General features: G+C 43.5%; 2 long non-coding RNA genes across 3 annotated transcripts in view; both read left to right on the top strand.

Moving 5' to 3' along the window:
• Gm6249 (predicted gene 6249) overlaps window positions 1-23,248 on the top strand; it is a 42,650-nt gene that overhangs the window by 12,142 nt on the left and 7,260 nt on the right. The window contains exon 5 of the long non-coding RNA NR_046021.1: window positions 12,673-12,789. This is a non-coding gene — a long non-coding RNA (predicted gene 6249). The remainder of the gene's footprint in view (window positions 1-12,672; window positions 12,790-23,248) is intronic.
• Window positions 18,019-21,372, top strand: Gm29978. Of its 2 annotated transcripts, none has more exons than XR_378583.2 (3): window positions 18,019-18,688; window positions 19,843-20,000; window positions 20,142-21,372. It is a non-coding gene; the product is annotated as a predicted gene, 29978 (long non-coding RNA). The 2 variants fall into 2 exon arrangements; XR_378584.2 differs by having other exon boundaries at window positions 19,843-20,294; window positions 21,082-21,372.

The following is a 23,248-nucleotide window of genomic DNA, read 5'->3' as shown; positions in this document are numbered from 1 at the left end:
AGCAGCTATTTCCATGGCTCTTTGTCTCACATCTATTCTTGGAAAATACGTAAAACATTCTGGCTATTTTGTGGGTCTTTTCTGTGGATGCTTTTGTTTCTGTTGTTCAGATTCTCTTTGAGTGTTGACATACTTTTTATTTTCTCAATTACATCTTAACTCCCCCCTCTCTTTGTACTGTGGACATTCCATACAGCAAAGTGGGGGAAATCATGTGCATAGCTCTTAGCCTGTGATGAGCAACCACCTAGAGGTTTCAGGAACCAGTGTTTCCTAAGCCTGTCTCCACTGGCAGCTCCTTTCTGACCTCTGGGCTGATCATTCTCTTGGCCTGACTGTGCCCTTCAACAAGTCTCTCTATTTTCCCTGCCCCAGTTTTGCCACTTTAGCTTTGGATTTAGAGTCAGATGGCATACTTCATTTTACCCTTGTTTCTTCAGAGGTGTTCATGTGCCATACTGAACATGGCTGTCCTTGATTCATTTCTGAGGCCAAGCAGCCCCTTTCTGTAAACATTTCAAGTTCTTTCTCCTGTTGGAAGGCACATGGACCACGTGACTTTTGGGACATGGAAAATAAAACGTGCGTGGCACAGATTTCAGCTCCGTTTCCTGGTGTTGCAGTGAGCAAGTTCCTCGAAGAGCAGAAGGGCTGGACCACAGGACTGTGCTTGTATGTGCATGCATGGTACACCGAGCTTCCAGTGACACCACCGTGTTGGTGATAACAAGGGCGGCTCTTGGCCTCTGATTTCTGTTCTTCATCATCTCAGAGATTCTCAAACTCTCAGACCTCTTGGGGTCCAGGTCCTTTTAGTGTATCAGCACTTGGCCTGCCTTGGTGAATCTCTCGGTTGGATTTTGCACTAACTGGTGCTTATCAATCGGATTAACTTTCTCTACATCGAATGATAAAGTTATCCATTTCTTTCACTGTTTTCAGGGGATGGATTGCTCTACGGACCTGAGGATGGCATCTCAGACAGGCTAGCCTCTGTTTTTGACAGAATGACTTCTTCATGTTTACTTGATGGATTTTAAATTATCTTTTCTAACTTCTTGAGACTATTCCTCTTATGTTCTGGAAATCCATTCAAAGTTCTCCCTGTCCCTCAGAGGACAGCGTTACCCATGCTCACGGGGTTTTCACATGCAATGCTTTTATTATTAAGCATTTTTAATTTTGGTTTTTATTTTCTCTTGCATTCATAACTTATTTAGAGGTTCTGTCCCACATTTTTTGAGTAGGTTGACATTTTGGGGCCAGCCTTTGGTGGTTTGTTGCTAGTTTTCTAGTGTGGGCTCAGATGTGCTGTGCTTTCTATATTTGTGGGAGGGGTCTCTGGAGTTTTCTTTATGCATGGAAACATGGGAATGCTTTGAAATAAATATTTCACAATTGTATCAAGGATTCACAACATCCCCACGTGTGTAGACAAAGTATTCTACACCTTCCCACTGGACTCAAATTGACCTCCTCATGTTCTGCCTTGTTGTTTGCTCCTCGTGTAGTTTCCAGAGCACCCCTGGATGACACTTCATGGCTGTGAACAATTTTCTCCTGCATTACGTGTTTTTAAAAAACATACTCTGTATTATACATTTTCTATATTCTATAATATACGTTATTGTTTTCTGTTTTCCTTGGTTTTATATACTTGATAGTATAAATTTATTACTAAACATATAATGTATTTCTCAATATGCAAGACTTGTAGTTTTAGCAAAAGAGTTTTTACTTTTTACAAAATATACTTTCTCATCTTAGATATCCCTTTTCTCTTGATTTTGGCCTAGCCTTCAGTTCTGTCTTTCCTTAAAAACACATGGTATTCATACTCAATCTCTATTCCTCCATCCTTCTTATCTCACTGGTATAATACTCACTTTAGTTATATATTAGTATCTGTATATCTGTATCTTAAAAAAATAACTCCAACTATGACTCTGTTATCACAACAATTCCATCTTTTAAAGTCACATCCTGGGGGTATTTCTCTCAATATTATTTCTTATACTCATCGTCTTTTTCTTTATCAGATTCATTTTCAGAGTCACAAAAGCTGATCTTTGAAAGGCTGGTGTACATCCTGAATGTCTGCAAGGATGTTCATTTTGCTTTTCACGTGTCTCACATCTGAATGTGAGTGAGATACACTTTTGCTTGGTCCCTAAGTGTTGCTTGGTTCCCTGAGCCCTGTTCCTGAAACCTAACTGGACTTTCTCGTCAGCACTTCAGACGGATGATGGAGATTTGTTGCCACCTCCCTTGTTTTTCATTTATAAAAACTTTAAAATGTATTCTTTGGCAATTCCATACACAAATACAATGTGTTTAGATCATACACACTCTCACCTTTTCTCACTCTGACACTGCTAGACTTACCTCCTATAATCGTTCTCTCAAATTTATGTCCTCCTCCTCCCTTCCTCATTCTTTCCCCCTCCTCCCTTCTCCTTCTCCCACCCCTCCCCTTCTTATCTTTCCCTTCCAGTTCCTCCTTTTCATCATCCTCTTCTTCTTTCTCCTTTTTCTATAAGTCTTTGATTATTCTTTTCTTGTACAGAACATGATAAGCTCTTTCAATGTGACAAAACTCAAGATGTTCTGAAATGTTCTTTACTAGGTAGGTGATGGAGTCTTGTGCGGTTTCAAAAGTTCACTCATGAGTTTCACCTTTGATCTTTTAGAGTTTTTGGAACACTCTGTTTTCCATTATCCTTGCTTGTTATTTAGCTTTGTATTTTTATTGCTTAGGTTTTTTTTTCATACTGGACATTATATTAGAGTCTGCTTAAAATTAAAATGATTCAGAGGTCTCCTGTAATATTTCTGAGTCCCATAATTCTACTTATTTCTAGCGTTTTCTCTGCCCATCCTCACTGCACCCCCCCCCCCATAGCTCTCTCTTTTATGCTGTTTTCTTTCTATACAGGGAGAATCACAGTCACTCGCTTCAGAGCTGAGCAAGTAGTCAAAGGGACAGGCTTGCTGCATGTTGTCGTGACAGTGAATGGAGATTCTGATTTGAGACAAACTTCTGTGATGCTAGGCATGGGTGGGATTAAGGGCTCAGCCACAGGAGCCTTTGTGTGAGCAGTGGTCTGAGAAGCTTGGCATCTAAGGGACTCATTCGCAGGGCAGCACAAGTTCCCTGAAGCATCTCCCAGCCTCTTTAGCCTGAGGTCCTGATTGTGAGAATCTCCTTAGCAGATATACCACTCAGGAGAGCTATACTTTCTACTCTGTTAACTCTGCTTTCCAGGCTGTGGCCTGGGTGTGCAGTGGTCAGAGATGTGCAGGGGCTGAGAGATCAAGGATAGACCCCTCACTCACCTAGGGTCTTGGCAGATGCTTGGAAAGGCTGGGACTCCCCTTTTCCATGCAGCCCCAGGTGTCTTTTCTACCAGGTCCTGCTAGGTAATCTGTTCAGGATGTCTGCTGGCTTTCCTCACATCACCTCTTAGTTATGGTGAGCCAAGGCCTACCCCTTCTCCTCTTCTCCTCCCTTCTCCTTCAACTTACCTAAATTCTAGCTTCTTAGAATTTACCATTGGTCAATTTCCATGTGTTCTGCATTACACTGGATTCTTCTTATGTTTGGATCTATTGGTGTGTTTTTTTTTTTGTTTTTTTGTTTTTTTCCAAACTGCCAGGATTTAAAAAAAAATCTATGTCATTTCAACAGGATTTGAAGAGGAATGAGAGACTCATATTCAGTCAATAGTTTAATCAGCACAGCAATCTGAGCATTCTGTCCTCATCTTGAATAAACAATACTTGTTCCTTTAGATAATCAGAAATTCTTGAGTACACACACACACACACACACACTTTAAAACACCTTTGCCTCTGCTGTTTTCTATTTCATTTCATTATATTTTCTTTTAAAGGAAAGTACTAAGTGTTTTTGCATTCTTATTTATTTACATATGTTTAAGATTTCCCTCTATCCTATTTATGCAGTTTCATTTCCCCTCCTTGCACCTGATAGCAAAGGCAAACTCTATTCAGGAAGGAGTTATTGGGGTTTTGAAAAATTAGGTTGGAGAGAGAGATGCAGGGGCTATGGAATTATAAGTGACAATAGTTTTCTGGCCACTCTTGCCATAAAATTGACTGCATGATGTCAGTGGTAGACCATAAAAATCCAAACCAAACCAAGCAAACAAACAAACACCTTCTAGGCACGTTGGTGAGAACTTTTCTAGATAAGAGTGAATTAGGGTGGGACAACCTACCCTTACTGTGTGGGCAGTACCCTTTATGGGCTCAGGTCCCAGAATGTATAAAAAGGAGACATCAAGCTAAATACCAGTGTCCCTTTCACTCTGCCTGATGACTATAGATCCATGTGACCTGCCATCTCACTTTCTAGCCACCATGCTTTCCCCACCATGACAGACTGGACCCTTGAACTGTGAGCCAAGATAAAACCATCCTTTCTTGAATTGCAAGTATCAGCTCTTTTGCTGAAGCCATGGGAGCAGTAGCTAGTTCAGTTGCTTTGGCTCCGGAGAGCCTAGCTGACACCAGCTTGTGTATAAAGAAAACTTTACCAAGTTCAGCTCGCTCGACAAAGTGCCCAGAAATCTGTCTCCCTCAAAAGCACTAGATGACAGTATCTAGTGTGAGTAGCAGATTAGGTCAATGTCTCTCAGTTCTGAGCTGCTAGCAAAAATACCAGCACCTGGGAAGGAAGGCTGGGGTGGATCTCTGTCACCTACCACTCAGTCCTGGAACCACAGGGCTGTCCTCATCCAAGTCTCTTGTCAGTGCATTCTCAGACTTTCCCCTAACTGCACTGAAATGTTCTCTACTTTCTCTGCTTTTTTCAGATTGTCTTTTTCTTATTGACTCGTAAAATCCCTGTGTATTAAGACTATTAATCTTTAACCATGTTATTCTCTGTCTCCTCCAGATTCATTTGCCTATCTTATCTGAAGACACAAGTCATCGAGTCCATTCACATCTTCTCAGCGATTTTTCTTCTAGTTTGGCACATTCATGTTTTCATTCATTCATTAATTTTACAAATCTATGGGTATGAAAACGACAGACCTCATTCCCTCTTGTGGAATTTATAGCTTGGAAATGTAAAACCTAAAGTCTTAAGTTTTTTTTTTTTTTTTAAACTTCCATATTTGTTTAGTATATACTTGCTTGGTTACCTTTATCCATCTGGAATTTATTTGGTTATACCATATGCCAATATCCTGAGACAGATTTATTTAACGAATGTGCATATTTCCTCATGCTATTTATTAAACGTGGCTGTTTGTATACTCATTCCTTTCCTGTGGTCTCTGAGTCGCCCTTTAAAATGGAAAAGCCATTAGTTAAATGAGAGTCTTTGTGACAGCGAAAGCTTCCCTCCATTGTTCTTTGTCTCCCAACAACTTTGTAGCTGTTCTTAGTTCTTTCTTTAGAACATAAATTTTAGAGTGGCTGTCAGGTGCTAAGCTGTGCCTATGGATGACACTCGTCCTTTCCATTGGCTGGGAAACAGTTCCTTGTCTCTGCACCTAGTCTCTCATGGCGCTAGCCTATAAAATTTTAGTCCCACTCAGAAAGTATTTGTAGTCTTCTTACTGTGAATTTAATATGTCTTGTCTGAATTTTGCATCTTGTTTCTTACGAGCGTTATCTTCTCCAGTGATATCTGTAAGTTACCAGTTTTCTTCCTATAGATAACTTGATCTGACTGTTAAATATCCATATTAATCCTGAGAGTTTCTGTGCATGTGGCCATACTACATTGATGATAATAGCTCTGTGGTTTTTATTTTCCACATATTTATTTTTGAGACAGACTCTCCATGGAGTTCAGGCAGGTTTGGTAATTGATGTGTGCTATGTTTGAGGATGGTTTTGAACTTATGATCATCTTGATTCTGCCTCCAAGGTGGTGAGATCATAGGACAGGTGTCCCCTTACCATGCTTGCCAATCACTCTCGATTTGTTTCATGTTTGAAAATGGCTATATGTTGCTGTGTCTGAGAACTCAGAATACTATGTCTAGTGAGTAACCATTTCATGACAAAACAGGGAGGTTGGGCTAATGTGCTTATTTTCTACTGTTTAAGTGTTTGATCCATAGAAATGAAGGAGTGTGATTGTTAGGGACCAGGTGTGTCTTCTGCTTCCAGTCCTCAGTGCTGGTTGATCCTATCTTGAAACCCTGTGTCTTCTTTGCATTTAGAAATGTCTCACCTCTTTTCAGTTTCCACTTTGCAAAGTGAACCAGGGAGACATTATAGACTCTATTGTTTCAGACTATTGACTCCATTCCTGTTGACATTGGGTGGAAAACACGCTATCTGTTATTACTATGCCTTTATTCCCGTCTCAACAGGAACAAAGCCATTCTTATTGTACTAAAAGGCAGCTTTTCTCCCTTTGCAAATGGTTGGCAGGGCAGGAACAGACAACCAGTGCAGGAATTCCAAGTACATATGACAATATTTTCTGGTCTTATGACCCAAATTCAAGCCACATTGTCTCCTAGTCTATCCACCTTTGTAGGTTGTAATGGTAAGAAACTGCTTGGGTTTGATTTCTGCTGAGCAGTTTCTGTCTTTGAATGGGGCTGGACAGCTATAATGGGTAAAACTAAAGCCACTGTCTTCCCTCTACTAAGCGGATCCAGGAGGAGCTGCTCTGTGCAGTCGCTGGTTGTCCCAGGTCATAACACTGGTGGAGGCATCAGGGACAGGTGGGACATCTTTTCGCAGGAGACAGGCTGGTGGGTCAGATGGAAGCAACCTGTCCTTGTTCACAGGTTGCTTACCAGACTCTTCCAGCTTTGCCTGCAACATCCGCTACACACAACCAGAGTCTCAGGTAGTGCCATATGGTTTTGTTCTTCTTAATGCAACCCTTCAGTAACACCACATATTTGTTTCTCAGCCTCTTAGACAGAGGCCCATGGCTGTAAAGAAAATACTTCCAGGCAGTCTCCGGAGAGGAGCTGGTGTGCGACCATTTCATGATAAAAGGGACTATGAGCATCAAGGCCCCATGCACTCACTTCCCTGGCTCCCGTGCAATCTTGTTTGATGCCATGTTTCACATTGGGAAGCAGATCCCTCCTCTGCTTAAAAATGAGGACCAAACACCCAGCTTCTTGATCGAACCGATAAAGCCAGCCACAATAAAAAGAAACAATACATAGCATTCATTATACTGCTGAGTGGGGAGTTTGTTTAAGACTTGGGCCCTAAATGGTCTTTCATCCCAGGATGCAGGGTTTGTGATGATGGGAGAGAGCCAGCTCGTCCGTCCCTTATAAAATCAGTGCAAATACGAACAGAATAAAAATGGTTAAAGGAATCTTGTTACAGATTCTGTTTATTCCACAAGGATTTGGGGACCGGCCGTTAGTCATTAGGCAATGACTCTATTTGGGGCTTGTTCTTGGAAAAGGTGCCTCTTATGGAGGGAAATCAAAGGTTAAAGAAGTAAACAGAATTTAAATATAGTGAGTTTTATTCAGTTTTCTATTGTTTGACTTAACTGCCTTCTAACGGAATAAAAAAAAAAAAAAAAAAAAAAGACAAAAACACAGCCTGCTGGATCTAGCCCAGGGTTAGGAGAGGCAAGCTTTGGAATCTTGCTGGGGCTTATATATAAAATATTGTTTTGATTTGGGGTCCCATGAAGTGCTTTGGGTTTCAAATTACCATAAATCTCAAAGACTTCTGCCCACTTGTGCCCCTGATGGGCACCCCGGCTGCAGGTAACAGGGCCATGATTAAGAGAGTGCAGGATAAGGAGGAGAGGGAGGGGGAGCGGGAAGGGGAGGGGGAGGGGGAGGCACCGGGTTTTCTTTGGGCACCTCGAGGAGCTCAATGTTAGCTCAATTATTGGTTTTCTGAAATATGCCCCCGTGCTTTATTCCGATCAGATTTCCTGCATCACACAAGCCTCTGGTGGATAACGGGACAATAGCCCAGAATAAATCTGTCCTTGAAATGTAATCTCCACGCCTGTGTGCGGTTAAGAAGAACACACCTCCAGTCCTCTGATAAGAGCTGTAGATCTTCCCTAACTGAAGTGGGTTTTGTTCGTTAATTATCTGTCATAGAAAACTCGCAAACAGGCAAATGACTAGGCAGTTGGTATTTATCAGCATGTTAAAGTAGTGCTCTCGCTAGCCCAGTGCGATGAAATGCTAATTTCTTTAAAAAAAAAAAATCCTCCACTGTGGTTGTTTTGGGAGCTAGGAGTCCACTATCTGCCCTTCCTGGTTGTAGAATTTCTAACATCATTCTTTTCAAAATCTCTAAAGCTTTGCGGTGGTGTAGTATGTGGACACAGCCCCCACCCCTGCCCCCGCCCCCGCTCCAGCAGCTCTTGGCATTTTTTTGTCCCCCTTTCCTTTTCAGCTTCAAGAGGTCCCCATAGAGAGGAGGTTAGTAGATGACACTGGACTCAGAACTTTTTCCCAGTGATGGGGGCCACGAAAGCAGGAAACAGGGAACACTTCTGCTGTGTACAGAAATGGGGGGGGTCGCCTGTCTCCTGAACGATGGGGTGTGTTTGTGCTGAACGTGAGCCATCAGATAGAAGTCCTATAAAAATAGGATGGCTCTCTGCACTGTAGCCTTGGCGGGGCAGGATTTCCTAAGTCTTTCTCTGTATAATAGCCAAGGGGGGAAAAGCCAGCAGCAATTCACAGAAGAGGTGCAGGCAGCCTGCGCCTTGTTTATGAGGAAACAGACCATCTTGAAGTCACCTTTTTCCTTTCTTTCTAGAAATCGTATTGTCTGGCTGAGGCCAACCCTTCTGATCTGGGTGTGTACCTCTTGGAACAGACTCATATCCTGAGGAAGTATCCAGGAAATGTTTATTCTTTATTTCAAAATTAGCTTTTTTTTTTTTAAATCAGAACTTCTCATTAGAAAAGAAGCAAAGAACACAGAACAACATGTTAGATAAAAAGTTACCGCCTCTCCCGCGAGTCCCCATCCATCTGATTACCAGGGGCAAAGCTCTGGTCCCTAGAGGTGTCCAGTGCTGGCTGCTGCCTCCCGCTGCAGTCTTGCACGAGAGAGGAAACGTCACATACATACCACACTAGCCCCTGCTCTTCCTTTTTGACTAACATTTCTTAGATTGTTGCTTTTTATCTATTTATTTAGTTAGTTTTCATGTCTCCCTGTGAACTCCACCCATCGGTAAATAACGTTTTTTAGCACTCAAGACTGATATACTTAACGTGAATATAGTGATATTGAGTTATTTTCAGTTCCCATTCTTATAAAAATAGGCAGGTAAGAAAAAGCAGCTCCAGGTCTGGCAAGAGAGCTCAGCAGACAAAGCCACACAAGCGTGATGAGCCAAGTCAGAGCCCAAGAACCCACATAAAGGTGGAGGAAGAGAATCAATGTCACCAATTGTCCTGTATTGTGCTGCGGCACAGTGTACTCCACCCCTACATCATACACACACAATAAAAAGTGAAGAGGTTTGAAAGCTAGTACTTAGGAACTTGGGTTTTAGGGCAAGCAGTGTGTTCGGCTTGCTCAGTTGCCACGGGACTCTCCTTCCTTTTTGGTTTCTGCATCTGCGGCATTGTCACCAAAGAAACATCTGTCATGTGGCTGTTGGCTGTTGAGAGGATGACACTGTGAAGTGTGAGTGCTAGAGTAAGCTGTGTGTGTGAACCAGAGAGAGACAGGGAGGGGTGGGGGGAAGGGAGGGAATGAGGGAGGGAGGGAAAAGAAGGGGAAGAGCATGTTTGTATAGTAAGGAAGTACTTGTGAAAAACTAAGTCTTGTGGTAGAAAATTTAAAGCAGTGTTCGCAGCTGACCCTATGTGGTCGCTGGAACAGTCCAAGGGTCTCTTTGCAGGACCAGATGTCCCACAGCTTTGGCCAGGGACGATAGTTACCAGTGGCTGGTTTTGCCCCGCCATTTGCATTCATGCTCTTGTAGTACTTCTGCATCTTTATTGAATTACCTCTCTTGACAGCTCGTTCATCTCCTTAGGCATTTTACCTTTGGGTCTGCCAAACCCATGGACAAACACGTGTCAGACACCCCACCCCCACAGCCTCTAAAACATCCCCTTAACCTGCCATCAGTGCCTTTAGGAGACCTCCAGATCTTTGCGCCTTGACTTGTGTAGGGTCTAGAACTTGGCCCACCCTCACAGAGTTTTCCACATGTTATGTTAGCTGGCATCATCAGTTGCTTCCTTGTTTTATCTGTTTAGCTTTTGAAGGAGAAAAGGGGACAATTATAACCATTTTAGGCATTTCCAGTTTAAGAAACTCATGGTTCTTTAGGAACCATTATAATTCCATTTCAAAAGCCCAAGTGTTTGGCCCAAGTGAAGTTAATTCTGGTGTGAAGCAGAGGCAGTGACTCAGTGCTGGCTGGCTGCCCTGACACCCTATGGCCTCTTTCCCCTTCACTGCTTGGAATGGTTCTATGCAACATGGAAATCCCTGTTTTATTATTTCTGGGTTCTATTATTTTCTGTATATTTACTTAATTATTCCTATGTCAGAATCTTACTGCCTTTTTGTCCCCAAGAAAATGATTTTTAAGTTATTATCATGCTACAAAAATTGAATTTTGTATTGTCTCATGAATTTAACCTCATTGTATATAGTAGCTCAAATGGCTCAAAATAGTTCCAATTTGCCATATGTCTTGAATAGAATCCTTGTATACGGCTGTTTTAGAATGATGCTTGAAAGTTCTGAAGGAATTGTGATTTTTTTTCTAACGCATTAATTTGGGAAAACCTTTAAGTGTTCAGTGTCCACACTGTGTTCTATTTGTTTATTTCCTCCCAGCCATCTTGACTGAGCCTCTTCCTGGCTTCCTCCTGGCTAAGTTTACACCTGAGAGTCTCACCTGGATTCTTGCTGCTGTTTGTGGCAATGATGTTTTTGGTCTCTCTGTTTCTGTGGAAACAGGACTTCTTGAATAGTAATTTCATAGCCAACAAGCTCCTACAACCGGCATATTCCTAGTAGTTGTAGTGCTTTGATGAAATGTCCTCATCAGCATAAAGTAAGGCTGGCCCCTTCCCTCGCCCCATCCTACCTAGCCCTTCTTCCTGCAGATTGTTTTTATTGTTTGAATTTTTTTCTTCTAAAGTTACATGCATTCAGGTATCTATTTTTCCCTTTCAGGAGTGCTTTCAGATACATACTTTAAGATATAACTTTTTTTTCTTATTCACTGTTGAATATGATATTCTTCTAATTCATAATAAACTAGTAAGGGAGATGATAAATAATAATAAACCTCACTAATTTTCTTTGATCTTTTATTTCTCATTTCCACTTTCCTCTACTTTGTGGATGAGCAGACCTTCTGTGTCTGTTGTTTGAAGATTACTTACCACTTTTCCTTTCTTTCTCTAGGAAAAAACAAGGAATAAAGATCAGGCCACCAGTTACTTCTTACATGGAATCATAGTCTAAGGTTGGCATTCCAAAACATGGCAAGACACACGAGGCTGTGCACTGTCTTTCTGGTTTAGTGCTGGCTTCTTTAAGCATCACCACTGTGTGTTTTGGTTTCTCTTCACCTGAGGAGTACATGCATGTGTATGAAGGCAAGGCTAAACCTTGGGTTTCATCCCTCCCTTCCCCCTCTTCTCCCTTCCCTCTCTTCTCCCCTTCTTGTTCCTCTCACCCATCTCCCACCCCTAATCCTTTCACTGACCTGGAGTGGACTGATTAGAGTAGAAGACCCAGGGACCTACCTGTTTCTGCGTCCCCAGCATCTGGATTGAAAGTGGCTGGTTAGTACAGCTGGCTCCTCACAAGGGTTCCGGGAGCAAATGGAGCTCTTCATGCTTCTAAGGCCAGCCCATTACCAACCCAGCCATCTCCTTAGTCCCCTTAAAGAACTGTTTTACGTTTTGAATTCAGTCACCCCCCTGGATGTATTTTGATGTTGACAGTCTTGTATACCTCTCAGCCAATGTGTTTTCAGAAACTTGATTTCATATGTATTGGGGACTCTTTGAAGAGTCAATGGTAGACTTTGGGCATGTTGGGTTAGACTCAAGGATAGCACTCTGCTTGGTTCCCATGCACTTTCATTTAGCTCCACATGGCCCTCAGTGCTCCTGAGTAGCATTTCGTAAACTTAGGGGGGAGCTCTTCAAGTCACTATCAGTAATTCATCCAACCCACAGGTTGCTTCTGCTTGAGGCTTGCTTCCAATTGTCCATTGGAGCTATGCTGTGTCTTTGAGTACACAGAGAGGCAATCACTAAAGTGCTTTTACTGGGTAATGGCTTCTTCCTCAATGGAGGAGGAAGGTTGGTTGCAGTAAGGAATTAAGCAGATGGATTTAAGGCCATCACTCCTCGGTTCTTTTGGCAGGGACAGTGCCCTGGATCATTCTGATGGCATCGTCACCAAGTCCTTCAAGGCTAAAGGGGAACAGAAGAGCAGTCAGAAGAATATGACAGGAGAAGACTCTACTGCCCATTGCTGGGTGTAGAGGTGAAAGATGCGGTCATATGCCAAGGAAAGCTTGTGACAATCGCAGAGACAGCTTCTTTCCTATAGCCTCAAGGAAGTCAACCGTGTGGACATTACATCATCAGCTCTGAGAGGCTCACATCTAATTTCCAGCTCACAAACTTGGAACTAATAAAGATGCTAGTTTCGGCTGTTTTGTGTTCTTTATTTCAGCTGCAGTAGGAAGGGAGCATTTGGGTGCAGGCACAGAGAAGCTGACTTGTAGCTGGGTCTCTATGCTGGCTCTAACACCTGGAAGGGTGCCTGTTCACATCTGGGCTGGATGCAGTGGTGAGTAAATGTGTGGGTCTTGGATCTGTGTTCAGGAGTGCTTAGTGCTTGGTTTCTCAGCTGTTGTACCTGCTGGGAGGAGAGGTTGATGGAGGAAAGCTATCCTCACTCAGCCTAGACAGGACCCAGCACCTTTGCTGGGAGGACTAGGAAGATCAGTTCATCTCATCTCATCTCATCTCATCTCATCTCATCTCATCTCATCTCATCTCATCTCATCTCATCTCATCTCATCTCTGGATGCTTATTCATCTCTAAAACCACCAAAGGACTGTGTGGGTGAGACTGGATAAGGGTTCTGGTATTCATATGAGTTTCGGCATACATGTCTGTAGTTGGGAGTAGAACATCCTTGGCACAGCTTTGAGTGTTATCACTTTTGTTTTTGGCTTCAAAATTCCTGCTTGATTATCTAACGCTAATAGTAGCTCAACAGAAGAAACATGCATGAGCCTGTTCACATATGTGCACGTGCATAGGGGCATACATATGTGCACACAATTCCGCACACACAAGTACATAAAGTCACAAGAGCACATGCAGAATACACACATGTACACAAGTGTATATTTGTACATACCTGCACACACATGCATAAACAGGAACCTGCAGACATGCGTACACTCACTTATACATGGGCATCCTTAGCGTTCTAGCAGCTTCCAGGGTTTAGATCAGCCACAGCTGAGCTCTTTGGCTGCTTGCACACGGAGCTTTTCTAGTGTGCTGTAGCACTGTAAAGCCAGAGAAGCCTAACAGAAGCACTAGACAAATCAGATATCGTCTAGTTTTTCCTGGGAAAAATGACCACCCAGTTGCACATGTCCTCTCCTTTCATCATTGCAGGGTTTTTGTTTTTGTTTTTTTAATTTGCAAGATGTAAGGCTGCTATGCTCACTTTCACCTAAGAAAACAGGCTAGTTAGTCTCAGTAAGGACTGCAGCTTATACACTGCCTATAGTCCACTGTAATGCAGTGTGCAAATCCTAAGAACTTCATGCACACCATTGCAGAGTAGGCTGGCATCCTGGCTCTGCTAACCATAAACCCACCATTCATCATCCATCTATATCCATCCATCTACCACCAACTTTTCATCCACCATTCACCCCTACATCCATTACCCATCTGCCCATCTGCCCATCTACCCATCCATTCACCATCCACAGGTCCATCCATTCATCCATCCATCCATCCATCCATCCATCCATCCATCCGTCCATCCATCCGCACATCTACCCTCCCTCCATCTAGCCATCTAGCTATCACGTAATACTCAGAAAAGAATTCAGGGGCCAAAGAATATTAAAACAGTATGGAAATGGGCACAGTCATGGGATCACAGCTCAGCAAATTCTTCTCTGAAGATCATGGTGATTTGTTGAGGTTTGTTTCTCTTGATATCATCCTTTGATTGTCTGTAGCCTTGGTCCATTCTGAGTATTATTCTATGGTTGTTTGGTTGCTTGTTTGAGGGTAGAACCTTACCTTGAAGCTTGTCCTCCAGCATCTACCTCCCATGTCCAGGAATTACAAGCTTGTGTTTTGGATATAGTTATGAATGCGTGGAGCTACTGAGACTTGAATCCGGGGCCTCCCAAGTCATCTGTCAACTGAACTATGTTCTCAGCCTCCTGCTATTGCTCCGGGGTCACTCTGAAAGCACATCTATTCTACTGTGATACCATAAGCCTTACTGCTTACTACCGATGGTGTGAAAATTGATTTTAGCATGGAAAATATATCTATTAGTCATATATATTTGTAATGACCATGTCTTACTGATGGTTTCATGGCAATTGGCATTTGAAATGTGACTAAATGGAGCCCACTTTCCACTAGTAGCAGGTTGCTTTCAGCTCTGTATTCCATCCAGGCTCAGAACTGATGCCTACTCTGTGGGGTGCACAGGAAACCCCACTGTCAGTGGCAAGGGCTGGAGAGAGGAGCTTTCCAACTATGAGATGATGATAGCTCATGCAATTGTTTGTGTGTGTGTGTGTGTGTGTGTGTGTGTGTGTGTGTGTGTACACTAATTGTAAACTGCCATTTAGCTGAAGCCTCTTGGCAATTGCTTGAGAAAGCACCCAGTCTGTTTGGTTTTTGAGACCTTTCTGGATGAAATCTACAAACCAGGTGATTGCATGCATGCTTACAGTGGCTTTGCAAATTAGCATATCTTGCAGACATAGCAGCTCATTAGAACAACCTACATCCGTCTCTAGAAGTGAGCCTAAGCTGGCATCAGTATTCCACTTGTAGAATAGAAGAGGTAGGGACTGAAAGTGAGGCTATTCATGGCCACATTAGCACAATATGATTCTTTTCTGCTTAGATGAGACATTGTGGACTTATCTGGGGAACTCATTGGAAATATTTTGACCATTACAAAGATAGATTTTTAAAAAAGAACTTGATAAAAAATTTCTGAGTGTTCTTCATCCCACAGGAATGCTGAGTGTCTAAGAGAGCAAGATGTCATCACCTCTTTAATTTGGACACATCTTTCATTCAGGACACATCCTGGAGGTGGTTCCTGCTCCCCAAATCACTTAGGAAAAATGTTGGTTAAGAGTAGACTAACAGGTCAGGTGGCATCAAGGCGACTCAATATTTCTATTTTGTGTGAGTGCTTGTTTGTGCATGTGTACATGTGTGTGTGTGTGTGTGTGTGTGTGTGTGTGTGTGTGTGTGTGTGTGTGCAATGCACATTCATGTGCATACACATGAGGACCAAAGGCCAGCCTTAGGGGTTTTTTTTCTTAGTTCAGTTTTGAGAGAAGGGCTCTCAGTGAACCTGGAGTTCATTGATTCAGCTAGATGGGCTGTCCAGCCAGCTCCAGGGAGCCTCCTTCACAACACTGGGATCACAGGAGTGAGTTGCCACATTTTATGTGGATGTTGAGGATCACACTTGGGTCCTCCACGCTTGTATGGTAAGCACTTTAACAGCAGGAGACTCTGCTCTGAAGAGCAGCTGCTCAGCCCAGGGTTTAAGGAGGTTCGTTAGTTTTATCATTACTGGCATTGCGTCTTTTTAAAGTTTTATCTTTTCAAATATAGTTCCACTGTTGATCATGGTCATGTTCATTTTACAGATAGTTTCTATGGTGCCAAGAGGTAGTTAACATTTTATTCATGTTAGGAGAATAACTTCAGTTATTGAAAGAAAGAAGGAATGTTTAAAAATAGGAAATCATTATAGAGAATAATATTATGGCTGGTGCTATTTATATCTACCTCTGTTAAACATTTTTCTATAGAGGATATATGCCTTTGTCGTTAGGAAACTATACGTTCTCTAAACAGAAGCAAATTGATGGGCTCAGAATGTGCTGGGTAGGCAGGGGACTGAGAAGGCAGAGGACTGATGGGAAGTGGATGTTACTAACAACACCTCACTATTAAATGCAGTGTGTGTCTATGGAGCTCTCCAGTTTTCCAAGGTTGCCTAAACCTTTCTGGGCATGAGAAATCTGAAAGCCACTTAAGCTGTGGTCTTTTAAAGATTGTGTTTACTTATTCTCAAAGGAACCTACAGCAAAACGCAGTTGTAGAGTTTCGACAAATGCTTAGAATCAGGTAACCACTAACGACACCACGATTGATATAAATACAACCTGCCCTCCTGTGCTAAGTCCTCTCTAGCACTCCACTCCAACCAGCACTGACCTGCTCTGTCCCCACAACTGTGCCTCTTCTAGAATGTCACAGACATGGAACCCACTGTTGTGGCTATAGGTGAGGGGTGGGGGGAGGCTGCTGGGTCAGATGGTTTGTGCATTTATCTTTGTAGGAATCCCTACCATGTCTTCTGCAGTGAATCCACTAGTTTGCCTTTTCCTACAGCTATGGGAAAGCCTCCACGGCGTCATTCTCATTCTCCTTCCTATGTCATTGTTTCCCGTTTCTTCCTTCCTGGTAGATCCTGGGCAGTTTTAATCTGTGCTCCTCCAGCAGCCAAGGATATGGATTATCTAAGCATATGTTGATTTACTCTCCATAAACCATCTTTGCTGAAGAGTTAGTTCAAGATCTTGCTAATTTGTAAAATCTGAGATGTATCTTTTCTTGCTGTTGAGTTCCAGAAGTTCCTTACAGATCCGGGGGTGTACATTTGCACACATATCATTTACAAATATTTTCTGGAGTTGATGGTCTGTCCTCTCAGCCTCTCAAGGTGAGAATGAGGTGCCCTCAAAATGAGTTATTTGAAGTTCGTGTGTGTCCTTCTTGGACCTGAACAGAGACTGCCCATGTGAGAAGAAACAGCTGACTGTGGCAAAGGAGGGAGGTACCATTTTCTCTTAGCAGTGGCTCAGAGGCAGACTAGGGAGGAGGGAAGATGCAGGGTGCAAGGGAACAGATGCCAAGTATGCCCTACCTGGAAATAGTCAGATGTGAGAGGTGGGTGAACTGGTGCGAAGTGCTCAGTGTCACCATCTACAGAAGCATGTGTGACTTCTGTGTTGGAAACATTCGTTTCAGAGAAGCAGACGGAGCCCACTGGCACAGTTTTGTTTTCTTCCTTGTGGTTCAGGCTATGTGTGCTGCAGGCTGCAGGATCTCTTGGCCATGTATTTCTTCGATGACACCTATAGTGAGGGAGGTCCCGCTTGAGAAGCTAGAATGCAGGGACCTGGTGGTCCAAAGAGACCACCAGGGTCAATCAGTGTTGAGCAACATGGCTCTTATTACCTAGAACTTCATGTACTTGCTGCTGTTCATGCAGCCTTCCTATCATCATTGTCCACTGGACTGTGACCATTTGTGACTAGACACAGTCTGTGTTTGGCCAGAAAGATTGGATTCTGGCAGTGGACAGACAGCAACAGGGACTCATCCTTGTCTGTGTGGATGTGAGCTATGGAGGCTGCCTACTTCCAATCAGGAGGTTCACAATAGTGGCTTTATAGGCCCCTAGACACCCCCATCCCTGCAAGGATAACCCAATGGCTGGAATTTAGCAGAAGGCCCTGGACAGTGGCTCTTCCTTCTGTCTACCTTGGGCACATCGTATCCATCCTTGCCTTTCTTCTATGTGGCACCTCCCTAGAAAATATTTGAGCTGTAGTCATCTGTAAGTGAAATGGATAAAAAAATATGGGATTTGAGGGAACATTTTACCTGAAGACTATGATGTGAGTGTATTTGAGATGGTTACAGCAAGTTATTCCCACACCAGAGGGTCAATAAACATGGAAGAACAAAGCCCCTCCCAGAAGCGAGTTGTTTTGTTTCAGACATAGGCTCTTGCTTTATTGCCAAACTAACCTTGAACTTCCAGGATCTTGTCTTCCTCCTACCTAGGCCTCTCATATATAAATGTTCTGTGGCTCAATGTGGACCCCATGTTTGTGTTCTTTTACAGAGCTTTCTTGAAGGGAGGCAAAGGATAAGGCAAGTGGAGACCCCCAACTCTAAGACACAAGGCCCCAAATTAGCTCATGTTATCCTACTACCCATGTCCTCCAAATGGTAACGGGGAGACCTCTGTGACCACAATATGTGGCAGGCACAACTCAAGGGAGAAGAAACGTGTTTTATCTCTTTTCTTTGCCAGCCTTGTTTCTCTTCAATAGACCTGGTGGGAATGGCCATGTGCTTGAGAATTTTTCCTTCTCACTTCTGGGCTTTCCCATATGCCCTCCTTTGTGCGTCCAGCCCCATCTCGCCTGGTTGGAAGGTCAAGTGGCTCAGAGTGTTTTGAAGAGAACTGCCAGGTCCCAAGAAGCAAGGCAGACAGTCACACCTGACTCAGGCTCGAGACACATTCCCAGTTCATTTTAGAAGAGATGCCTCTTTCCAGGGACAGAGCTCAGGTGTTTCCACATCTGAAGCCCCCTCACCTTACACCTGCCCCTGCCAAGTCCTGACTTTGCCATCTGCTTTCGACCAGGTATGACCAAAGTGTGAGAGCCTTAGTGTCGCCTTTACTCACTGCTGCCTTCAGGCAGAGACTGGTGGCTTGTTGAAGCGTTTGTTTGTTTAATTTTTCTCACAGGAGTCTTTGGGGCAGCAGCACTAACCCAGGCAGCAGACAGTTGGGCTGGCACCCTGGGGCACTGTGCTCCTCTGAAGGCTTCGGGGCTTGCTCATTCCATGGGACTCAGGCAGCGTCAGAGCTCTGGTGTCCGCTAAAGCCAACGATCCCACAGTGCATCTCACACAGATATTAATGGCTTTATTCCGACTTCCTGTGCTTAGACACATGCACCTCTTTTCCCCGCAGATCTTCTGTTTGGCTGGATGGCTACTTTGACTGCCAGATTCGGAGAGAAAAAAGCCCATAAAATTCACAAATGTGCAGTCACATGTGCCATTTCTGCCCAGCCGCATCTAGAGAATGACTTAACTGTGGGCACTGGGGCCCGCCTGAGCTTTTTGATTGCTTAAGACTCAGCTTTTCAGAGCATAGAATCCTCCCAATTCAAAGTCTGGTACAAAGAGCCGAGAAATTTGGTTAATGAAAATAACACATCTCAATTCTGTTGTTGAAACTTGGACTTGCTTTTGAATGGAACCCTTGTCACAATTGTACCAGCCAGGAGGGCACTGAGTAGAAAATTATGCCAACCTCCACATGGCTTGACGATAGCTTAAGCTAAACCGTATCTGCCTTTGGACACTTCCTTTTCTCATCTCTTTAAAACTCTAAATCAGAAAGCCCTAACCCGGGATTACAGAGGATGGGTCAGGAGTTACATCTTGTGACTATTGGACTATGTTAGAGGCCCCAGTAACTGCTCAGGCCACCTGCTCATAGGCTTTAGTAAAAGATGGATCTCACAATCCCGGGACGGTTTCTTACATGTTTCTCACTATGCTTCAATCCTGGTGTGCTAAGCCTGTACCACCCACAAGTTCTGAGGTGTCTTTGTAGTCTGCCAGGCACAAAGCAGAGAATGCTAGCTCTGTTCAACTGTGTCTACCAGTTATCCATGGGGAGGGATGGACATCACCAATTCCCCAGTCCCAAGAGCAAATGTCCCCTAAAAACTCCAGTTTCCTCTGAACATTTATTTCTCATTACATAGTAATTTCTTCTTGCAGTGATATTCAGATGCTCTATAGTCTAATGAGTTGAGAGGAAAGCATTGACAGCCTGCACAGCATTCTCTATCACCCACCCGGCCCAATACTCTTGGGATGAAGTTGGCCAGCTACCTAATTTGTCATTCTGGAGTTGTCATTCTGGAATTCCCAATCAGGTATATTGAGGGTCAAAGAAAATGAATTTAGTTATGGAAACACACTGGGTAGGTGACCATCTTGTTCCTGGAGGTCTGTCACTTCCACTTTGCAACATCAAACCCCACTGTTCCACCAAACCCACATGGGATTGTTCACAGAGGGGACCAGGAACATCTATGATGCAGGCCGGTCAGACCAGATGCTGCGGTGGAAGAGCTACTCTGTGCCAGCCGTTGCTGGGGGTGGAAGTCTGACCTTCACTTTCAACCATGTAGGGAGGCGGTTCTGGAAAGGAGTATAGCTCATGAAGGGTAGGTATCCCCATATAGTCATAAATGTGAGCTGAATGCAGTGTCTACATTGCTCAGCTTCGAATTGGAAACATATAGTTCATTCTCTGCAATGCCTCCTCTGTCACATGTCGGGGCCCATTAAAATTTGGGTCGTCAGTTGTCTGTGGCAGCTTTAGCCTTGCCAGTTGCTTCCTTTCTAATATTCTAATGTTTAGCACCCACAAACCCACAGCTTACTCTCACTCACCACGGACGGCTCCTGCCGCTTTTGCATTCCCTGCCTGCTTGCCCTATTTAGATTATTTTTGCATCCCGTCACACTTCTGCCTGCTCTGAGTCCTTGCATGGTTGAAGGAGAAGCTGGGGTGTCACAAGTCACCAGTTATTCTGCCACCAGCACATCCTCCCACTGGGGAAAAGTGTGGTGAATGCTGAGAGATCGGAATGTCCCTACCTTGACTTCTTCCAAAAAGCAAGTCCATTTTGTTAATGAATTTGTAAAGGCTTAAATGTGTTTTTTTCCCCCTTCTTCTTCTCACTGAGACTTCTGTATTTCTTTATTGGATACAAGCATGAAGTCAAGCAGGTAGTGGGCTCAGCTACACCTTCCCTGATCCGGTTGTGAGAACTTGAAACTGCGCAGAGGCAGGAAGCATTCATTTGACCATCACCGTACCTTTGGCAAAGAGAGGGGGGCAATTTCTGATGGGTCAAACTCCTGCATGCAAGCAGACAGTTTAACCCTGGGGTCAGCATTTGTATTTCACTTATTGGACTGTTAATAGATTTTCTTCATTTGTGCCAGACGTGGCGAATGTGTGCAGTCACTGGCCGGCTCCTCCAGTGCGGGGGACCCGGGTCCACCTGTAAGGAGATGGTGGTACGAGCTGCCGGAGTCGCTGCTTCCTGACAACATCCCAGCTGTAGACCAGCAATCGCAATCCTCGGGTGGCAGTTTTAATTATCGGCACCGCGATACCATCAGCAAGTGTGTAATTACGTGTCAGTTTCCTGGCTGTTGGGTATGAAAAGTGGATCCAGCGGAATGATGATCGTGGAAGCTGTAGCCTCATATTTAAACAATTCAAAATGTGTAACTGGCAGTGTCATTAAACAGAGAGAGCCTGACCCCAGCTGTCACTTACTTTTCCTTATGCAGATTTGTTCTTGCTGTCTGTCAAAAGAACTCCATGGGCTGAAATGGGACGGAAGAGGTGACATAATTCTCGGAGCAAAGAGGGATGCTCTCTTTAACTCCACAGAGGCGTTTTTTTTTTTTTTTTCCTAAATAAACACGACTGCCGAAATTGTAAACAAACCCAGACCATTACAGGAAATTATATAGACTTTTGCTAGTAGATATGCAAAGGACAGAATCAGACTTCTACCATTAAAACATGGGAATAAAACCCGCCCTTTGCCAGGCTCTGAAGGAATAAGTGCCATCACAATTAGAGAGATTTCTTTCTGAAGCAGAGAATAAAATGACCTTTTCTGTTTTAAACTAAACTTTTGGGTCTAAGATGGAAGGAATGTAGGACTTATTTTGAAAGTGCTCAGAATGAACAGTGGGAAGTGAGGGTGAAAATATTAAAACTTCAGTGTGGCTCAAGTACAATGGCTTCAAATAAATGCCTTGCCTCCATTGGGAAAGCTAAACCACACAGGCGGAATAAATGGAGGTAAACCCAGGCAAGAATGGCTTTCTAGGAAGTCTGGAAACCTGGAGTAAGAGCTGAGGAGCACTCTCACACTGCTCTGCAGCCCACCTGGGCAGCTGTTCTCAAAGTCCCCCTTTTACTTAGCAGGCCTTAAAAGGTGCCGGGCCACCAAGGGTTAAGCCTGCATGCATGCGAGACTTGAATGGGAGTTTATAAAGTGAACTAGGGAGGTTAAGTGTGGGGTTAAACTAACACAATGAGCCGTGAGCACAAAGAGCAACGTTTCTTTAATTTTTAAAATGTTTTCATTTCTCATAATAAACTGAATGAACTTGCAGTCGCATGTAAACATTATTCTGTGCCCTGAAGACACTGCAGTTTACAGCGTTTGGAGCCCAAATTGATTCTAGAAGCCAGAATGAGACTAAGTACAGAGGAGCTGTGGTCATTGCGGTGCCGCAGAGGGCACGAAGTCACGCCTCTGCCTCTGGTATCACATTTGGAAGTGTACACACACACACACACACACACACACACACACACACACACACACACACACAGACACACTTGAACACACTCTTGAAGGTAAAATTACGGACTTCTCACAGGCTAATGGAAGCCATATTAATTGCCACGACACATTCAGATTTGAAGTCATAAATACATACATATTAAGTCCTCTAAGGATTAATTTGTATTTTATCAGCTGTGAAAAGGGTGATTTTTTAAAAAAACATATCTAGACTTAAGAGGTGGCCTTATTAGGCATTCATTGAAAAACAAATTGTGCATATATTTTGTAAGAAGGTTTAAAAAAAAAGAGAGAGAGAAAGAAAAGAAAAACCTCTTCCTTCTCAAGAGCTGTGCAGGGCAATTGGGGAAGCAATTAGTGTTTATATACTAGGCCGACAGGACTTTGGAAGTCTCTGACTATAGTGTAGTTAAACAGGAAAAGAATGATGAGAAATGTCACGTGGCTGTATCCATTTTCTCACATCCACATGTAAGGGACTTCCAGGGTTGCAATGACGTGTTGAAGGTTCTTTGTCATTTGCTGGTGGAGTTTGTCTCTCTCTTGTCTTTGTATTCATGCCCTAGAGTCTTTTCCTTGATCTATCCTAAAGGGACTATGGCTCAGGTTCCATGGGAAGTTGAGCTCAGCCCTCATGGGCACAGCTCTGGCCAGGTCTCTGGCTTTGGGAGTCTCTCAGGGAAACTGGACAGAGAGAGTTCCACTTTCCTAAACTCAGGTCAAGGGAGGAACAGCAAGCTTGGCTCCGAGAACCCTGCTCCAGTTTGCATGTTTGCTTC

The sequence above is a fragment of the Mus musculus genome, chromosome 7 (genome assembly GCF_000001635.26).
Source record: "Mus musculus strain C57BL/6J chromosome 7, GRCm38.p6 C57BL/6J".
NCBI lineage: Eukaryota > Metazoa > Chordata > Mammalia > Rodentia > Muridae > Mus > Mus musculus.
Note: the sequence above shows the minus strand (reverse complement) of the source record. Positions and strands in the feature narration are given on the sequence as shown.